General features: G+C 39.5%; 1 long non-coding RNA gene across 2 annotated transcripts in view; it reads left to right on the top strand.

The window, feature by feature from the left end:
- LOC123328493 overlaps nt 1–20,158 on the top strand; it is a 270,416-nt gene that overhangs the window by 119,757 nt on the left and 130,501 nt on the right. The window contains exon 3 of one of the 2 annotated variants that reach the window (XR_006543355.2): nt 15,217–15,542. The exons of the other annotated variant lie outside the window; for it this stretch is intronic. This is a non-coding gene — a long non-coding RNA (uncharacterized LOC123328493). Of the gene's footprint in view, nt 1–15,216; nt 15,543–20,158 lie in introns of those variants that run through there. 2 annotated transcript variants of the gene reach the window in all.

Below are 20,158 nucleotides of genomic sequence, written 5' to 3'. Positions count from 1 at the left end.
ATCTGTAAGGCAGGGAACTCTAAAGATTGCTACAACACCAGAGGCTAAGAGAAAGGCAGGGGATGGTTTTCCCTCTGTCCTACAGAAAGAACTAGCCTTGTCAACACTGATCTCAGACTGCCTAGCCTCCAGAAGTGTCATTTTAAGCTAACTAGTTTATGGTCGTTTGTTAGGGAAGCCCTAGGAAACTAATTTACCCTCCACCTACTCACTCTCCATTGTAGTAGCCTTCAGGACCTCCTAAGAAGTGGGCCCCACTTCTGGGCACCATGCGGCTTTCTGTTCTGTCACTGTATCGGAACCACCAGCCAGTGAGCTCCCTGAGAGGAACACAGGAGCCTCTATCTCCGGCACCCAGCACCGTGCCTGGCACAAAACAGAATAGGATTTTTACGGGTGAATTAAATCACCAAAATGGCAGGTTTCTAATATGGGTTATCACACATTCCTGTGAATCCTTTATTTTGTTTGCTGCATTTTGTTTTCAATTAAAGATTTAATTAAAGTATCCAGATATGTTTGCCATTTTTACCTTTAAAAAAAATATTTATTTGGCTACGGTGAGTTTTAGTTGTGGCATGTGGGATCTAATTCCCTGACCGGGGATCAAATCCAGGCCCCCTGCTTTGGGAGCATGGGGTCCTAGACGCCGGACTAGCAGGAAAGTCCCTTTACTTTTGTTTTGAGTGATCCTAACGAATAGCTGGTTGTACCTCAGGTACCAAGATCTGCAGTCAATGCAACTATCCCATGAGGCTGATAGTTAATATGTCAGCAGAAATGAGTTTTTCTGGTTGGTAACTGGCTCCCTGGCAGTGGGATGGAAGCGGTTTAAGTGTGGAGAGGGGGCTGGGTGTCTCAGGGAGGGAGGAGAGGCAAGGACTAGAATGTTGAAGTGAAGCTTAGGGACACTAGGGTTTGTTGTTGTTGTTGTTCAAAGTAACTGAATGAGAACAGTGACAACAATGACCTATATTAAGTCCTTGGGAGTTGGGTACCTTCTTACTTTCACTGGTTTCACTTCTGTGGCCTCCTCCCTCTGTTTAAACACCTCCTGCTCCCCCTCTTTGTCTCTGTCCACACATAGAAGGTTGGATTTTAATCTGCTTCTTCTGAAAGTACCTCAAGTATCCCAGTTTTCTTTCCCATGATTGCCCAATCTTTGCTGAATATGATTTCATTCTTCTCTTATAGGTGACTAGAAGGAAAAATAAGATGAAAATCATTTTCCTCTGTCAACAAGTCTATTCTCTTTTGATTCATTAGGAGACAAAATGAATTCCAAAAATCTTAATGAATTTGACAGCTGCATTGCACATCTATAAAAATTTATCTTACTGAAAAAAAAAGCATCAATTATTTGGTTAACTGATGAGAAACTAAAGGCCAAGTTTGGAAATTGTTCAAGTTTTCTATGAATATTCATAAATAATTAACTTGCATCTCAATTTAGAACCTAACAACAGTTCATTTCAATTTTTTTTTTTAATATCTGAGTTAATTATATGCTGAGGTCTAGTTGCTGGGTCGTCCCTTGTAGTGATGACTGAATAACTGCAGTTGGTGAGAATAATGGTTTCTTCTGTGGCTTTTACCCTGTTGTGGTGTAGCTGAAGGAAGACACACAATTATCCTGTTTGGAAGACAACTGGCTTTCTAAGGGGGCGGTCCCTCTCCTCTTCCTTGCTCCCAGTCTTTTCTCTAGGCCCTATGTGCCTTTGAGGCCAAATTCCTTTCCTCCACACTTTTTACTAAAAGGGCAAAAAAGAGTGTGTAAGAGAAGGAGGCAAGAAAAAAAGGAATCTGCCCCAAAGTAAACGGTGAAAAGCTTAATTGCCACCTCGTCCTGGGATTTAAGCCCCTTGTGAGGGGGTACAGGAATTGCAAACCCCTCAGGGTGAAAAACACCGGGAAGAACTAAGCCCTAACCGGGTAAAGGACCCGGGGACTTTGTGCAAAGCGGCAGCATAGAAGAGTAATCGGAGCCCTGGGCTGTTAGCAGGAGGGAGGCCGTTCAGGGACTGCCCCTTTTGTCTCTTCGCCTTGTACGGGCTGGAGGATGGAATAATTGTGGACAAAGGGTCCACGGAGGGCGGAGGGTAGGGTATGAACTCTTCAGGCAGCTGCTTTCAGCTTTATTTACCGTCCCATCTTTCAGCCGAAGCCTCCTGTCCAGTTCCGAGCTGCGTCCGGGGCGCCGACTACGGGATAACACTGCCATCTAGTGGCTGCCTCGCCCCCGTGAGCCAGCTTTCCGTGCCCTGTGGCTGGCTCCGCGTTCCCTCTCTTTCTCTCTCTCCCTTTCTCTTTTGCTCTCTCTCTTTTTTTAAAAAAGGTTTTTATCCCGTCAAGGAAAAAAAAAAAAAGCTGGCTCTTGGAAAACAACCAACTCTGTTGGAACTCAGAGATAATAATCAGTTTCTCTGGGCTTGTGAAATTGGCTCATTAAGCGTGCTTTTTAACAGAAAATATTGGAAGCGATTAAGTCTGCTTTACTGAGTGGGCATGAAATGGCCAACCTTCGGCCACCCACAGCTCGTAGGTGCCTGGCGCCGTTTTATGCATGCAGCGTAATGTCTTTACTTGAAGTGCTGTTTATTCATCACCTGCTTATTTATCTCTTTGCATTTGGCAGGCACATCGATCAATGTTAAACTGTCACACAAGGTTATTTTTCTTTTACATAACAGTATAGGCCTAAGGTAGTGGCATATTAAAAGTAATAACTTTCTAACTTGTAGCTCAAGATGACAGCCCCATTTTTACCCGAATATATTACAGCAAGGAATTCCTCATTCGGTGCTCCCTGCCCGCCCTCCCTCTGTTCCACTAGTACTCAGCTCTTCCAAGGTCAAAGGCTTCCTTCCCCCTTGCTTTCCTCCCACTTTGCATACCACTCGCTGTCCCCTTCACCTCCAGTTATCTCCCTCTTGGAAGCTGATAAGCCCGCGGAGAACATTCTGTCCACCGGGTGTACACATCTTGGTTGTCCCTTTTTATGATGACATTTTCCCCTTTGCATACAGAAATAGTAGCTGGGTGAGCTCTGGAGAAGAAGCAAACAGGCTTCTTCATCCCGTGACAAAGACTGTGTTGGTCTTCTGTCTCTGTCTCCACAGCTGTCTCCCTGAATGTGGTAGAATGTTGCTGCTTTTTATTTTCCTTTCGGGTTATAGCAGGCAACAAAAACAGAAACCACAGGCCCATGGAAAAATGAATTAAAAAACATCTGAAAGCAACTAACATTGCTTTGAAGAAACTGGGGTTTGTTTGGGGCTTTCAAGTTGAGTTGTTTTCCCCTCCTTTCTTTGGTTTTAGCTTGGTTTGTGTTGCTTTCAAACTCTACCCAGTTTATGACGCTTCCTTTCTTGGCAATAAGCCAAGCAGGCTTTCTTTGTACAAACAGGTTTTCTTTTTCTTTCTTTCATTTCTTTTTTTCCCCTGCTCCCGTCCAACCTAAAAATGCCTACAGATAGAATATCAGATCTTTTTAGTATCAAATTTCAAAGTGGCCCTTAGAATTCCTTCCTGCCCTTGATCTCTCCGTTTGGATTTCAGCTCAGACTTGGATTCTGTGGCTAAATATGCCTTGGTCACTGGCTTTTGGATACAATGCTTTGAGAATCTTGCGTACACAGGAATTAAATATTTTACTATAGTGGGTATTGTTGCACAACTATTCTTGTAGTACAACATTCCACACTTGTTCTGATATACTGTGCCCCCGAATAGCTCATCTAGGAAGTATGAGGCAGGGTGTTTAAGTGGGTAAGAAACTCTGGTCCCTCCAGCTACTCAAGCACGGGCTGGGGAGGCATACATGCTTAGTACTGAATGTGGCCCACCTTCTAGATTTCCCTATGCATTCCTGTACAGAGAATATGGTGGGATTCAGATCTCTGGTGATCTGTTTTATCATGGGTATCACAGCTCCAGAAAAAAAATCACGCCCATTAAAAAAATGCAGCCCAGCCTGTGTCTATGCTCTTACGATCAATATTTGCATTAAAGTAGTTTAAATGTATGTGGCTCTGAGGCTGTCCATTCTTTCAACCTGACCTGCTGCATTGATTAGGGCTAGTGATAGAGGGGGAAAAAGCAAATCAGGCGAGGAAAAGAATTAAAAGGAAAAATAGGAGAAAATGAAAGCTGTCGCAGTGAGTCCTGTAGGAGATACACTTTCAGCCATTCATGGATGCCATATTTGCTCAGCAGCCCAGGCTGTGGGAAAATACACCCTCCTCCTCTTTCTTATGGATCTTCTTTTTTGTCTTTCAAACACCCAACAACAGGAATTCTGGTTCCCTGTAAAATGGGGCAACTCAATGGCTTGTGATTAACAGCCAGACGTGTCCAGGCTAATGTCTGTATTTAGCTAGTTGCCTTGTATCCTTTTTCTTTGTCTTAATGGTCCATATTTGTGAGCTAAGTTTGCTTGGCTAAAATCTCATTAATGCAAGTTACAATCACTACTTTATATCAGATATTGTTAAGTTCTTCATTGACATTATCCAAGTTGATTCTTCAAAGCAGCCCATGCAGAGGCTATTCTGACCCCATTTTGCAACCTGGCATCTAAGGATGAATTGTAACTAGCCCAAAGTTAAACCACCAGTAAAAGGCAGTAACTCTTTAAACCCAGATCTCTATTTCTAAAGCACAGACTTAACTGCCATGCTTGGTAAAGCTACATTGGGGGAATCTTCCCCATTGGAGTTGTTGTTCAGTCGCTAAGTAATGTCTGACTCTTTTGCAACCCATGGACTGTAGCCCGCTAGGCTCCTCTAGCCATGGGATTTCCCAGGCAAGAATACTAGAGTCGGTTTACATTTCTTTCTCCAGGTGATCTTCCCAACCCAGGAATCGAACCCAGGTTTCCTGCATTGGCAGGTGGCTTCTTTACCACTGATCCACCAGGGAAGCCTACCCTCACCCCATTGGGGGTCAGATTAAACATCACAGGTAGCACTGGTCTGTGCATGAAGAGATATCGTGCCCACTTTATAACACTGGAGCCCATTGTTGTATCACCACAGACACTTTCAATAACTTGGGGCACGGAATGTTTTCAATGGAGACATAGATGGACCTTGACCTCTTAGAGAGGACAAGACAGTCACAGGAGCAGAGCTACCACATTAGTGCTTCGTTCCCCATCTGCCCTGGCAAAGAAAAGGCCCAAATATTTCTTTTTGGATGAAGCAATCTCAAGGAAATGTATACTTTTCTCAGATGAACCACTCTACGAAGCTCATTTGAGAGTTAACTAGACTCTAAAGGCGCCAGAATAATACTTGTTCATGGAATATGAATAATTATATGTCAAGTAACTACTGAGGAGACATGTGCTGGGTTAAGGTATTCTTAATGTCTAAGAACTGATTGTAGAGAAAAGGATAAAAGCAAACAGTGAAATAGTTAAATTCTTTCACCAGACAGGGTATGATCTTATGTGATCTCTGTGCGATACTGAGTCACACAGAAAGGAAATTTAGGAGGAATGTGGAAATGGTGAGAGCATTGGGAAGGGGTGTGCTGGGGAAGCCCTTATAGAGTTGGACCTGATGATGGATGGATATAACATAAGCTGGGGGGTAGAAGACATTCAGAATGGAGAATTGTATGAGCATAGTTTAGGAATTTTGGAAGGAATATCCCGCTAAAGCTAATGTTAGCATGCCATAGGTGGCTGGGTTGCATCGGGTTAGACTACACAGACCTTGTAGATCGAGATTAGACAGTTGAAACTCTCTTGCATTAAGTATCCTCCTTTATTGTCTTGAGGAATCAAATTTGTCTGCTGAAATTACAGCTTGGAAATTTGACCTACTTAGGGCATTGCTTGGAGCATTGGAGTTTCAAACAAGCCCTTCACTCTAAAGGAAGCATCTCTTGATGCTTTCATTTTCTCAAGGATGAAAAGAAATTAAAAGTAACACATGTGAAGATTTGACTTAGGAGGCTAACTTGAGGAAGGAGAATTACCTCAAGAGAGAAATAAAAAGGTGAAAGCAGTTTTCCAAATCTGAAATCTTTAGGAGCAGTGTGTTGATAAGTTTGCTTTTTGCCAAAAACAGGTACATGAAAAACCAGCTTATCAGAAAGAGAAATTTGTGTGCAATAATCGTTCACATTAGCAAGGGTTTTCTAGAAGATTCCTTTAAATAGAAGTCCCTTTGTACATTTTTAAATGCACTTCAATTTACTAACCTCAACACAGACTCCTCTGAAAAAGAAAGAAGCCACCCCCCAAAGGAAACAGTCCCACAAACAAAGAACCTGATTTGTAAATAGCTTTTAAGGAAATTACCTCCAATCAACCAGTTCATAAGGCAAAGTTCATACTTAGCAGTTGCTGCCACATCCCAGGCCAAGTTAGATAATCATGTCAATGCATCTCAAGATAGCAAATGAATTTCTGATTTTTAGTAATGTTCTGCTGCTGCTAAGTTGCTTCAGTCATGTCCGACTCTGTGCGACCCCATAGACGGCAGCCCACCAGGCTCCGCCATCCCTGGGATTCTCCAGGCAAGAACACTGGAGTGGGTTGCCATTTCCTTCTCCAATGCAGTAAAGTGAAAAGTGAAAGTGAAGTCGCTCAGTCGTGTCCGACTCTTCTTGACCCCATGGACCGCAGCCTACCAGGCTCCTCCGTCCTTGGGATTTTCCAGGCAAGAGTAGTGGAGTGGGGTGCCATTGCCTTCTCTGAGTAATGTTCTACATGCTTAGAAAAATATGTTCCAGGGGCATTTAATTATACATGTAAAAAAACATCAAGTTGGAAATAACAGAATAATTACTGCTGAGTGCTCTAGGATGCACCTCTAAGTAAGTCAATTTCGGGATCTACGTTTGGCTTACATTGTCTCATTTTGAGTGAGTTTCTTTGCTTATCTCTGTTTTTCTGGTTCTTCACTAAAGAATTACATCTCATACCCTAGATCAGCAGCTCTCAGAGAGCAGTTCTGAGGAGAGAAGCATCAGCTTGACATGAAAATTTGTTAGAAATACAAATTCTTAGACTTCACCCCTGAACTATTGTATCACAAATTTGGGTGAGCCCAACAGTCTGTTTTATTAGAAGTGCTCCAAGTAATTCTGATACATGCTGAGTTTGAGAAGTACCATCTTTCTTATCTCCTGTAACACATCTTCTTATGCTAGGAGTTAAGTACTTTTGATTTACAGCAAAGGACATTTTATTTCTACACAAATCATTTCAAAATATTTCACTTGTAGACTTGTAGATCTACCTGCTGTGCATTGTTCTGTCTTATCCTTCTGATGGCACCCCAGCATCTTCCTGCTCTCCCAAAGTTTTAGCCCCTGGCTTTATTTTATATCCAATTATGTGGGGGTACTTCAGGTTACCTGAGCAGAGCACGAGGGTAAGGGTTTTCCTCCTTCTTTTTTTTGATGGCACTTTGCTATTCAGGGAATTTTTGAAAAAAACTCATTTCTATATTTGAATTAGTGTTCCAGTATGTCAGATTGCTTGAAGTTTGATCATCAGATAATTGTAATTATATTTATATATCACTTGAAATAAAAATTCTTTTTAGTTAGATAAAAGACTGGTAAGTCTCAGAATAGTCTTTCTTAGTGATCATTTAATTTCAGTTGGCTTAAGATGCTATTTGTATTAAGTTAACAGGGTGCTAATTTAACATAGGTTTATAGTCATTTGAAGCCATTTTCATTCATTAAGAAAAATATCTCCATAGATTAGATTATCATGAGGGTTGGAAATAGCAATGGGGATTCCTCAGTATAGGCCTGAGGATTTTCCAGATGAGTGCACACTCTGTTTCAATGTTCTCTTGAAAAGCATAGACATTTTTTCTTTTACTATAGAACAGAACACAGACAGCATACCCAGCTTTGCCTTGGCAGAAAGAACTATCACATACACAGTTGCTGTGCTAAACTCATATATTGGATCTGAAGGATATTGTGATTTCTATAATTCTAGTACATATTAGAATTTAAATATCCTGATTTATAATTTTTCAGAATATTTTAGGTATTATATCCAGCATCAACCTTTTTTTTTGGCTCTTGATTTTAATTTTTAAAAACTGTTAAGTATAATAATACATTACCATATGTAAAATAGATAGCCAATGGGAATTTGCTCTATGACTCAGGAAACTCAAACAGGGACTCTGTGTCAATCTAGAGGGATGGGATGGGGCGGGAGATGGTGGGAAGATTCAAAAGGGAGGGGATTTATGTATATCTATGGCTGATTCATGTTGAGGTTTGACATAAAACAACGTAATTCTGTAGAGTAATTATCCTTCAATAAAAAAATTAAAAAATCTATTAAGTATAATAAAATTTTTGTATTCTGACTGCATTTTATACTGAAATGTGCAAGGGAAAAAAAAAATCTCCATTTAATTTCCAAAATGGCATGGATTGCAGAGAACCTTAAGAAGTTCTTTAATTTCTTTTGAAGAAAGAGACTTTCTGTGTAGTGTATAGAGCATGCCCTTCACAACTGTTCTCTATTCTCTCTAAACCCAGATGCCCTCTTACCCCACTAGCCACTTAAAAGCAGCTGGAGACATATGCCCTGGCTTTGTTCCACCTTTTTTTGTTTTTGTCTCTCCCAGTTCTGAATCTCCTGCTTTCCTTAGTTTCTCTGTGCTTGGCTCTCAGAGCTATTTAAAACACTTGGAGAAAAATTACTCTCTGGCAACTTGGAATTCACGCATCTAAGTGTTGGTCTTGGAACTCTGTACTCTTAACCACTTGGACAATAATCTTGATAAATCCTCTATTCAAAGTAATTTAAACCAGTTCATCCTTTAGAACTAATGAGGGAATGAGAAAGCCAAAAAAATGATAATAAATCAGCACACACTGGGCACGATGGACTTTTCCACACATTTGGGATCTCCTAGCCTATCAAAATATTTGTAAATCTTTCAGAAGAGAGGATTGTAGGATTATGAAACTCAAATTTGTATAATTTATTTTTGTGATAGAAGATATATCTGTGATTAAATGTAGAATTTTATATAACAATTTTGCAACATTTATTTAAGCAGAATCTTGACTTATCAGAGAGATTGGAGGAAGAAGTTACAGAGTTATTAATAAGATCTGCAAGTGGAGATTATACTGTTATCTTTTCTTTGTGATATTCTTAAGTTTTCTATCAGTTCAGTTCAGTTCAGTTGCTCAGTCATGTCCGACTCTTTGCGACCCCATGAATCGCAGCACGCCAGGCCTCCCTGTCCATCACCAATTCCCGGAGTTCACTCAAACTTACATCCATTGAGTTGGTGATGCCATCCAGCCATCTCATCCTCTGTCGTCCCCTTTTCCTCCTGCCCCCAATCCCTCCCAGCATCAGGGTCTTTTCCAATGAGTCAACTCTTCGCATGAGGTGGCCAAAGTACTGGAGTTTCAGCTTTAGCATCAGTCCTTCCAAGGAACACCCAGGGCTGATCTCCTTCAGAATGGACTGGTTGGATCTCCTTGCAGTCCAAGGGACTCTCAAGAGTCTTCTCCAACACCACAGTTCAAAAGCATCAATTCTTCACAGTTTTCTATAATGTAAAGCTATTTCTGAAACCAGTGTAGTATCATTAATATATGATGCTTTTAGCAACCTTCCTGGTGGCAGAAGGCAGAACAGTGCATTCCCTAAAGGAAATGAAAGGTTCTCTGAACAGGTTTCTGGCATCCATGGAAATGTGCTCAAAAGTTTCAGGAGTTTGTTGTTGTTGCTGTTTAGTCACTAAGTAGTGTCCAACTCTCTGTGACCCCATGGGCTGCAGCTTGCCAGGCTTCCCTGTCCTTCACTATCTCCCAGAATTTGCTCAAATTCATGTCCTTTGAGTCAATGATGCTATTCAACCATCTCATCCTTTGTTGTCCCCTTCCCCTCTTGCCCTCAATCTTTCCCAGCATCAGGGTCTTTTCCAATGAGTCGGCTCTTTGCATGAGGTAGAAAATAGTACTGGCGCTTCAGCATCAGTCCTTCCAATGAATTTTCGGGTTGATTTCCTTTAAGATTGATTGGTTTGATCACCCTGCTGTCCAAGGGATTCTTAAGAGTCTTCTCTAGCACCACAATTTGAAAGCATCAATTATTTGGTGCTCAGCCTTCTTTATGGTCCAACTCTCACATCTGTACATGACTACTAGAAAGGAGTTTCCAGGGCCAAAATAATAGGTAAGATAAATCTGAATTGGAGGGTTGTGAAAGACAAACAAATACTACAAGTATTTTAGTAAGTCATAATAATTAGGCTCAGAATTTAGCTCTTTTGCAAACTTTGATCTTATCAGCTTAATTTCTGGAGTACTAAATACTCAATAGAATATTACTCAGTCATAAAAAGGACATATTTGAGTCAGTTCTAATAAGGTGGATGAACCTAGAACCTATTATACAGAGTGAAGTAAGTCAGAAAGAGAAAGATAAACATATTCTAATGCGTATATACAGAATCTAGAAAAATGGTACTGAAGAATTTATTTACAGGACAACAAGGAGAAACATACATAGAGAATAGACTTATGGGTAGGGGTAGAGAGTAAGACAGAGTGAGATGCATGGAGAGAGTAACATGGAAACTTACATTACCATATGTAAAATAGATAGCCAATGGGAATTTGCTGTATGGCTCAGGAAACTCAAACAGGGGTTCTGTATCAACCTAATGGGGTGGGATGGGGAGGGAGATAGGAGGGAGGTTCAAAAGGGAGGGGATATATATATCAGTTCAGTTCAGTTCAGTCGCTCAGTCATGTCCGACTCTTTGTGACCCAATGAACCACAGCACACCAGGCCTCCCTGTCCATCACCATCACCTGGGGTCCACCCAAACCCATGTCCATAGAGTTGGTGATGCCATCTAACCATCTCATCCTCTGTTGTCCCCTTCTCCTCATGCCTTCAATCTTTCCCAACATCAGGGTCTTTTCAAATGAGTCAGCTCTTCGCATCAGGTGGCCAAAGTATTGGAGTTTCATCTTCAACATCAGTCCTTCCAATGAACACCCAGGACTGATCTCCTTTAGGATGAACTGGTTGGATCTCCTTGCAGTCCAAGGGACTCTCAAGAGTCTTCTCCAACACCACAGTTCAGAAGCGTCAATTCTTCGGTGCTCAGCCTTCTTCACAGTCCAACTCTCACATCCATACATGACCACTGGAAAAATCATAGCCTTGACTAGATGGACTTTCCTTGACAAAGTAATGTGTCTGCTTTTGAATATGCTATCTAGGTTGGTCATAACTTTCCTTTCAAGGAGTATGTGTCTTTTAATTTCATGGCTGCATTCACCATCTGCAGTGATTTTGGAGCCCTCCAAAATAAAGTCAGCCACTGTTTCCACTTTTTCCCCATCTATTTGCCATGAAGTGATGGGACCAGATGCCATGATCTTCATTTTCTGAATGTTGAGCTTTAAGCCAACTTTTTCACTCTCCACTTTCACCTTCATCAAGAGGCTTTTGAGTTCCTCTTCACTTTCTGCCATAAGGGTGGTATCATCTGCATATCTGAGGTTATTGATATTTCTCCCGGAAATCTTGATTCCAGCTTGTGTTTCTTCCAGTCCAGCATTTCTCATGATGTACTCTGCATAGAAGTTAAATAAGCAGGGTGACAATATACAGCCTTGACGTACTCCTTTTCCTATTTGGAATCAGTCTCTTCTTCCATGTCCAGTTCTAACTGTTGCTTCCTGACCTGCATATAGGTTTCTCAAGAGGCAGGTCAGGTGGTCTGGTATGCCCATCTCTTTCAGAATTTTCCACAGTGTATTCCACACAGTCAAAGGCTTTGGCATAGTCAATAAAGCAGAATAGATGTTTTTCTGTAACTCTCTTGCTTTTTTGATGATCCGTTGGATCTTGGCAGTTTGATCTCTGGTTCCTCTGCCTTTCTAAAACCAGCTTGAACATCTGGAAGTTCATGGTTCATGTATTGCTGAAGCCTGGCTTGGAGAATTTTAAGCATTATTTTAGTAGCATGTGTGATGAGTGGAATTGTATGGTAGTTTGAGCATTCTATGACATTGCTTTCTAAGTTAAGCTCACATCACTGCTCTGACTCTTGATGTCCTCATCTGTACCGAGAGGAAGTTGGTCTGTGTGATTTCTACGGTTCCTCTCCCTCTGCTTTTCCCTCTCCTTTCCCTCCCCCTTCCCTCCCCCTTCCTTCCTTCGTTTCTCCGTCCCTCCCTGACTCCCTTCTTTCTCTTTTCTTTCTTTCTTATCTATCAAATCAAGCCGTTTCCTGTTATGGTCACTGAGTACAGTCTTCTCTTACCAATCCTGCCCAAATTAACTTGTTTCTCTGAATACCACAGCATTAGAACATAATTGTATATTGTGTTATGGTGTATGTTTCATTTATATTATACTGTTGTTGTTATTTATTATTTTAAATTATAAGCTCCCTCAGAGTAGTGACTATATATTCTTTCCTACCATATCACTGACACAATTGCATTCGAAGCAGACACTAAGTAATTATTCTCTCTTTCTCTCTCTGGTATTATGAAACTTGCAGGACTTGCGAACAGTTGTCTCACATGTTTTAAAAAGACCTGGGTCTAGTGTTTCTGCATTTTCATAAAAGTAGTCAACATTGATTAGGGAAAAGCACAGTGGTTGGGACATATTTACAAGAATAGACACAGTTAGTAGACTATAAAGAATCAGTTATCCTGCCTGAGTTGTAAGCAATTGTAGAAACAGTTATGGGAGATGATAGATCTGTATTGAAAATCTAAAATTTACATTTCTAATCCGGACTAAAATGCACAATTCTCATTATATGGGTGAAAGTGGAAATATTGCAGAATATCTGTACAGTTCAGTTCAGTTGCTCAGTCATGTCCGACTCTTTGCGACCCCATGAACTGCAAAACGCCAGGCCTCCCTCTCCATCACCAACTCCCAGAGTTCACTCAAACTCATGTCCATTGAGTTGGTGATGCCATCCAGCCATCTCATCCTCTGTCGTCCCCTTCTCCTCCTGCCCCCAATCCCTCCCAGCATCAGGGTCTTTTCTAGTGAGTCAACTCTTCGCATGAGGTGGCCAAAGTACTGGAGTTTCACCTTCAGCATCAGTCCTTCCTATGAACACCCAGGACTAGTCTCCTTTAGGATGGACTGGTTGGATCTCCTTGCAGTCCAAGGGACTCTCAAGAGTCTTCTCCAACACCACAGTTCAAAAGCATCAATTCTTTGGCACTCAGCTTTCTTCACAGTCCAACTCTCACATCCATACATGAACACTGGAAAAACCATAGCCTTGACTAGATGGACCTGTATACTATAGTATATAAAGGAGAACCATTGACTTACAATGAAACTGTTGTTGCTAATGTTACTTATTGATTCTTTGTACATTGAATACAACGTACTTCAGAGTTTATTAGAAAAATAAAAAAGATGCAGTTTTGTCTTTCATCCCATAAGATGGAGCCAAGATAGACAGTCATCTCACCCACTTTCCTTTCTGGTTATTTAGTTTTTTGGTAATTTAATCCTTAGAAGACTGTTTGAGCAAGGTGTATCTATGCAGTTTATTGTTACTGCTTTACTTCTTATTAATATTTAAAATAAGATCATTTTATTGCTTTTACAATGCCTTTGCTTTCTGGTGTAGAAATTGTGACAGTTTAATTAGTTGTTAGAAATAAGTATAACTTACTATGAAAAGAGTAGCTAAGCACTGTTATGGAAAGGTGGTAGTTATTTGAACTAAATCTGACACCAAGAGACAGACTTAATTACCAAGAAGTTTTGAAACAGTATCATAGGAACTTCTGTCCTCTTGGTATGATCTTTAGTGTGCCCATTAATGAAATGAGAACTATGTGTCACGCATGGGTTGGGGGATTTAGATCCATAAGCCATATGTTTTTCATTACATTCATTCAGCTAAAAAAATAAAAGAAGAGACACTTCAGACTAATGAGTAATTTCTAAATAGAATTTCAACTTGTCTTGGAAATACAGAAGAATATACAAAACTTTTTCATTTTCAAAGATATCAAGCATTGGCACCATTTGTATACCTCTCTGATTCACAAATGATAAAATATGTTTTAAGAAAAAGAGGAATTCATGATCACAGTAGTTTCTGATTCAGCAATCACTTGAAATAAATGCCAAAAATAAAAGGAAGACTACATTTTTGCTTAATTCCTAATTGTTGTGTTGGGTTCACACAAGATTCTAGATATGGCATGGAGCACATAGAAGAAATCATCCCACATCCCCAGGAAGCTGAATTTATCCCTTGGTCCTTGAAAATAACACTGCTTAAAATGTTCTCATAACACTCCTATGTACCTACCCTCACCCAATCTGGATGTCGTTCAAAAGACAAATGTGTGTGTTTACTGTAGAGGCACCTCTAAAGTTCTTCGCTAAAATTACATTTTATTAATGAAAGAATTTCTGACTGAGTCTTTAACACTTTATGAAAGTCCAAAGGAAGTTTCTGTCTACAAATCTTGTAAGTATTAAAGAGTTAATAGAGCCTTTCAGTTGGACAATATTTAGGTTAAGTGCAGTGTGCCATTCCCTTTTGGTTTAGAAGACTGAAGACAATTTGGACTGAAAGAAATTTGCCGTTTCCTTTGCATACTGGATTAAAAAAGAAAAAAAAAAACTTTGTCCAGAACTTAAAGATGCTAGGGGTAATTATCTAGAATTTAGGAAAGCTAGGGGTAATTGAATTAATTGAACATTCAATTAAAAATCTCATGCCAGTTAGAGAATGTCTTAGCAATTATTCAAATAAGAATCCAAACCAGTTAATATGATATGACTGTGGTTGAATAGGACAAAGAAAAAGTGCAGAGAAAACAACATCTCATGACACAGTGGTTACACACATACCAACACATTGAATTAGTTTTTCATTTGACTTCTGAAGATGAGAATGGCAATTAGAATAGCACAGTAAATAAATGCTTAAGCGCATCATTTGTGAATAAGAGAACAGAAGCTGATAGTGTTAAGGAATTCTTGAGCAGCATTACCTCATCTAGATAGAAAAAACTTTGCCTTTGACATTAGATGTGCAAAAAGTTAGTGAACTCTCTTTGTCTGATTCCTCATTCTGGGATCAGACTACGTTCTAGGCTATGAAAGGACAGACGGGAAGGAGACACTTCCTTTGCCTTCTCTCTTTCACTCTGATCTTCTTTTCTTTCCTATCACTCCAACAGCCCTTAGAGACTGCGAGAAGCCAGAGGAAGGAGTCTTGCTCTTCCAGTGTGCTCCATCCAGCCACTGCCATCCCCCTGTGGTGAGTGGCAGGACTCTGTCCTTTCCAAACTCTGAAGGAACTGTCTGGGCCCTGTCTATCATAGCAGTGAAAAGCAGTTTTCCACCATCCGTTCTTGAGCTGATGGAAGAACAGAATCATTGAGTCATAAAACTCATCTGGATTTCAAATCCATCTTTGAGAAAAAGTGAACTGTTGTTCTTGGATGAACCCCAGGGACTGCCGCTTAATTTCTCAGTTCATTTTCCCCTCTTAGCTTATGTAGTTATATGGGTCCCTCTATAGTTTCCTTATGAAAATGTGGAATTTTAATACCACAAAAGCAGAAAAGAAATCATTTTTTTGGTAAATATTCTTTCAGTAGAATTGCAATCAATGTAGTCAGAGCTAACAAGCAGATGGATGTATTTGAATGCCATTATCTTGTGTACAATGATATTATCTGTTTCATGAAAAATTCAGCAGTTTGGGCTGCTTTAGTGAAGAGAAGATGGAAGTAAAAAAATAGCAAGAAAAACATGATCAGACTCAGAATCCCTGAGGGGGTCCCATTGCATCATTTAGCAGGAGAATGAGCAATGCAGGAGAAGCAGTGATGGTGGAGGCACTGTCTGTGCTCCTTATGGCATTCTTGGCTTCAGGTCCCACTCAAGCCCCACAGCTGTAGGTGGGAGCTCCCAGGCCCGCTAAAGCATCACACCGTGACATTTTGATCATCCGTCTAAGAGAAGAAAATAAATTTGCTAACAGAATAGACCTGGCAGGCCATACTACCTTGTCACATTCCAGACATCCCCTGGTCTGGCCTGAGCCAGAGGAAACCTAAGTGTGGGCCAGAAAGTGTGTGATGGACATGAAGTAGACTTAAATAGTCTGCAAGAAGAATGTGGGTTTTCTAAGAGAGGAATATGTATGCTTTTTTTTTTTTTATTGGAGATTTGAGAAATGAAAACACTTGGGCTGTAGAGGGGATGTGACCTCAGTTTTATTCTCTGTAGGCCAAGGATAGATTGACATGGGCAAAATGGAGTTGAAAATTGTGCTGATTTTTTTAAAGATACTGTACAGAGTGACAAAAAAGAACCCAAACAGGCCCTGCACAAAAACATTTTTTTCCAAAGTTTTCTATCACCTGATGACTGAAATATACACTCCTTCGAGACCTCATGCAAGGTGCTATTTACCTATTTCTCCAAATTGGCTTATTTCTTCTCTGAATGTAGTCTATGCCTAACCCATGCCTTTTTTAAGGGGAGGAAGGATGGGAATACCCTGTCTCAGGATCTTAGACTGAGCTTTTTGATATCCTATTCTTCTATAAAAATGTATTTCAGGTTTTATTATTTTAGTGAGGCTTTTGAGGTGACTGTTTTCTTTTCTCAATGTCTGTTAAGTTTGGTTTTCACCATGTGTTTTTCACAGAGTAGGTTTTGCCTGGTATTGTTGTTGCCTCATGACCTCTTGTATGTCCCCAGTTGGGCTATGAACCCCTTGAGGTTAATCTTCGTGACTCCAGAATCTAACAAGCTGCCCTGAACATATTAGCCAGAAAGTGTAACATATTGGTAATGCTGATGAAGAATGGCATAATTCATGTTTTTATAATTAAATTGTGTGAATGATGACATTGAATTATTATAGGAATGCAATATAATAATATCACAAAACTTCATATAAATGCTTTCTCTTATTTAGATTTTGCTTTTTATCTTTCTGGGTTATCTCAGTAAATAAAGATTGTTATGTGAATTAGGTTTTGCTAGGAATAATAATGCATGACTAACAGCTTGATCAGGGATCCTCAGAGGAAATTTTGAGGAGCACAGATTGTATATAGGTCAAATGTACACACATATAACTATAACATAGCATACAATAATTAAAACAGAGTTCTTTAATTCATTGCTTCTGTTGTAGTGATACCAGGGGTAATGTGTGAATAACTCTTGCCCTGGGGGAAATTATTTCATCTTGGATCTTGAGAAACTGAGGGTAGATCTTGGAGATATGAAGATGGGCAGGGGCAAGATTTATGATTTTTTTCCAGGAAACACATATTTCTAATGTATAAATTCCACAACCTTAATTTTCTCCTTGACCCCTTCTGTGTTCTCCTGTGTGTTTTCTTCCCAGTCTTGAAGTTTTATTGCATTGGTCCATCTCATTCTATCTTCCTTCTTTTCTTCACCTTCTATTTCTCTCTTAGCCAATAATAACCATAAAATTTCACTGAATGTAATTATTTAAGGTTTATTAAAATAATCTGTACTTTTAAAGTCACTCTTCCGGTATTACATCATTCCCTTTTTATCTACTACATTAAAATTGCAGTGTCTTTGTATCTACATATTTTACTAGCAATGACATTAACATGAATTCCTTTCATTACAATATTAGTAGTTTCAGTTCAGTTGCACAGTCATGTCTGACTCTTTGCAAAGCTATGGACTGCCGCACACCAGGCTTCCTTGTCCATCACCAAACTCATGTCCATAGAGTTGGTGATGCCATCCAACCATCTCATCCTCTGTCATCCCCTTCTCCTGCCACCTTCAACCTTTCCCAGCATCAGGGTCTTTTCAAATGAGTCAGTTCTTTGCATCAGGTGGTCAAAGTACTGGAGTTCTAGCTTCAGCATAAGTCCTCCCAATGAATATTCAGGACTGATTTCCTTTAGGATGGACTGGTTGGATCTCCTTTCAGTCCAAGGGACTCCCAAGAGTCTTCTCCAAACCACAGTATCAATTCTTTGGCACTCAGCTTTCGTTATAGTCCAACTCTCACATCCATACATGACCACTGGAAAAACCATAGCTTTGACTGGATGGACCTTTGTTGGCAAAGTAATGTCTCTGCTTTTAACATGCTGTCTGGGTTGGTCATAACTTTTCTTCCAAGGAGTAAGCATCTTTTAATATCATGGCTGCAATCACCATCTGCAGTGATTTTGGAGCCCTCCAAAATAAAGTCTCTCACTGTTTCCATTGTTTCCCCATCTATTCGCCATGAAGTGATGGGACCAGATGCTATAATCTTAGTTTTCTGAATGTTAAGTTTTAAGCCAACTTTTTCACTCTCCTCTTTCACTTTCATCAAGAGGCTCTTTAGTTCTTATTCGCTTTCTGCCATAAGGGTGGTGTCATCTACATATCTATTAGTAGTTTAAATAAAGTATATTTTAATTTTTACCTCTAAATGAAATGATGCATCAGGAGAAGTGATGAAACAAAAGGGTTTGTTTTTTTTTTTTCACGATGAAAAATTCACTGTTTCTATTAAAAAATCTCTCTCTGCCCTGGGTTGTTAGATATTGTATAGAGATGTGTTTTACAATTTATAGGTGGACAAGAGTATTATATTTAAACCAAATAAGAATCTAATAGACATTATTTGAAAAGTAAAATAGAAAACAGTGGGTCTTTTTGGTAGAATACTAACTGTATATTGATTTTATGTAGAATTTTAGCAAATGTAAAGCATGAGAAGACAAATAGCTTTTAATTGTGTAAGTCAATGGGTTCTTTTATAAAGGAAGTTCATATATTACACTGATTGAGTATAGATAACTTGACTATATAGCAGAAGTATATGTGAGCAAATGAGTAAAAGAAGGAATTTGATCATTCCTTTTCTGCTTTACTGACTTGTAAATAGGTTAAGGACTACACCTCTAACTTTGACCTGGGGTATTGCATAGGGTACAGAGTACAAATGCTGGCAAAATATTCTTGACTAGATGTTATAAAACTTAAGATTAATGATATTTGTATTAAGGGCACTGACCAGTTTTTGCAGTGACAATGGATGACATTAGAGTATAAAATCTACAAAACCATCCACATTTTTGTTGATGCAAATTTTAAAGAAATCTGCTCTTCTGGTTTTAGCAGACTGGTGCTGAGATTGAGACTCTTCACTGTTCTGGCTGAGAAGGCAGTGTCTGTTTTATACTTCTTGTACCCAGTGCTCCTAACACAAGCAGGGGTTTAGTACATGCCATTTTTCAGTGATACGAACTTTAAAAGTAAAGATGGGCTGCTTGTTCCCACTTTATGAAATGCTACCTGCACTCTAAGAGAATGGAGATTTCCTTTAGACCTTGAATCAAGAACAAGGTATGTTATTAAAATTCTCCGACTATATAGTAAATTGAGGAGACTATATTGGCACCAACTTGCCATTCACTTAGCTCTCAAAAATGACAGCTTTCAATCTGAAGACTTATAAGCATTGTTATCCTGCCTATCCTTACCATTATAGACAAATTAAAATTCAAGATCGAAATATTGTCATCAGTTGAGAAAGCTGCCAGCTCTTTAAGAAGAGCCTCTCTTTCACGATAAAATTAGAATTTATTCTTTGGAGCAAAAAAATGGCAGCTCTACATTCCTAACTTGGTCAGATTTCACTGTTTTCCAGCGGCCCAAGGAAGGTTAGAAAGGAAGTTATGGGATTAAAAAAAAATATTTAATCTAAGTTGTAAAGGAGCTTGGAACCACACCACAAGCATCATAATTAACTTTAATAATTATAAATGTAAATGCAGACAAGCCACAAGGTTTTAATGGTGTGCCACATGCTTCTGCTAATTATTTTAGAGTTTGGACACATTCAGTGCCAGCTAATTATAAACCCTGCTATGGAAATCATCTGTTTATATTAGACTTATTGATCTCTAGTGTTTAAGCAATATGAAAAGGGAAATCTACAATGCTGGACCATCTGCTTTGTATTCCTAATTGCTTTTAAGGAATCAAATGTATAAATAGTCAGCTTTTTATATATTGGGCTTCAAACTCTTTCAAGAAACATATTGTGCAAACCCAAGTGAATTTTTTAAAAGCCTGTTTGGAATGTTTCTTCCCTGACTCCTCTCAGGACCC

Source organism: Bubalus bubalis, chromosome 12 (genome assembly GCF_019923935.1).
Source record: "Bubalus bubalis isolate 160015118507 breed Murrah chromosome 12, NDDB_SH_1, whole genome shotgun sequence".
In the NCBI taxonomy this organism is placed as follows: Eukaryota; Metazoa; Chordata; class Mammalia; order Artiodactyla; family Bovidae; genus Bubalus; species Bubalus bubalis.
The sequence above is the reverse complement of the archived record's forward strand: the minus strand, read 5'-3'. Positions and strand labels throughout refer to the sequence as shown.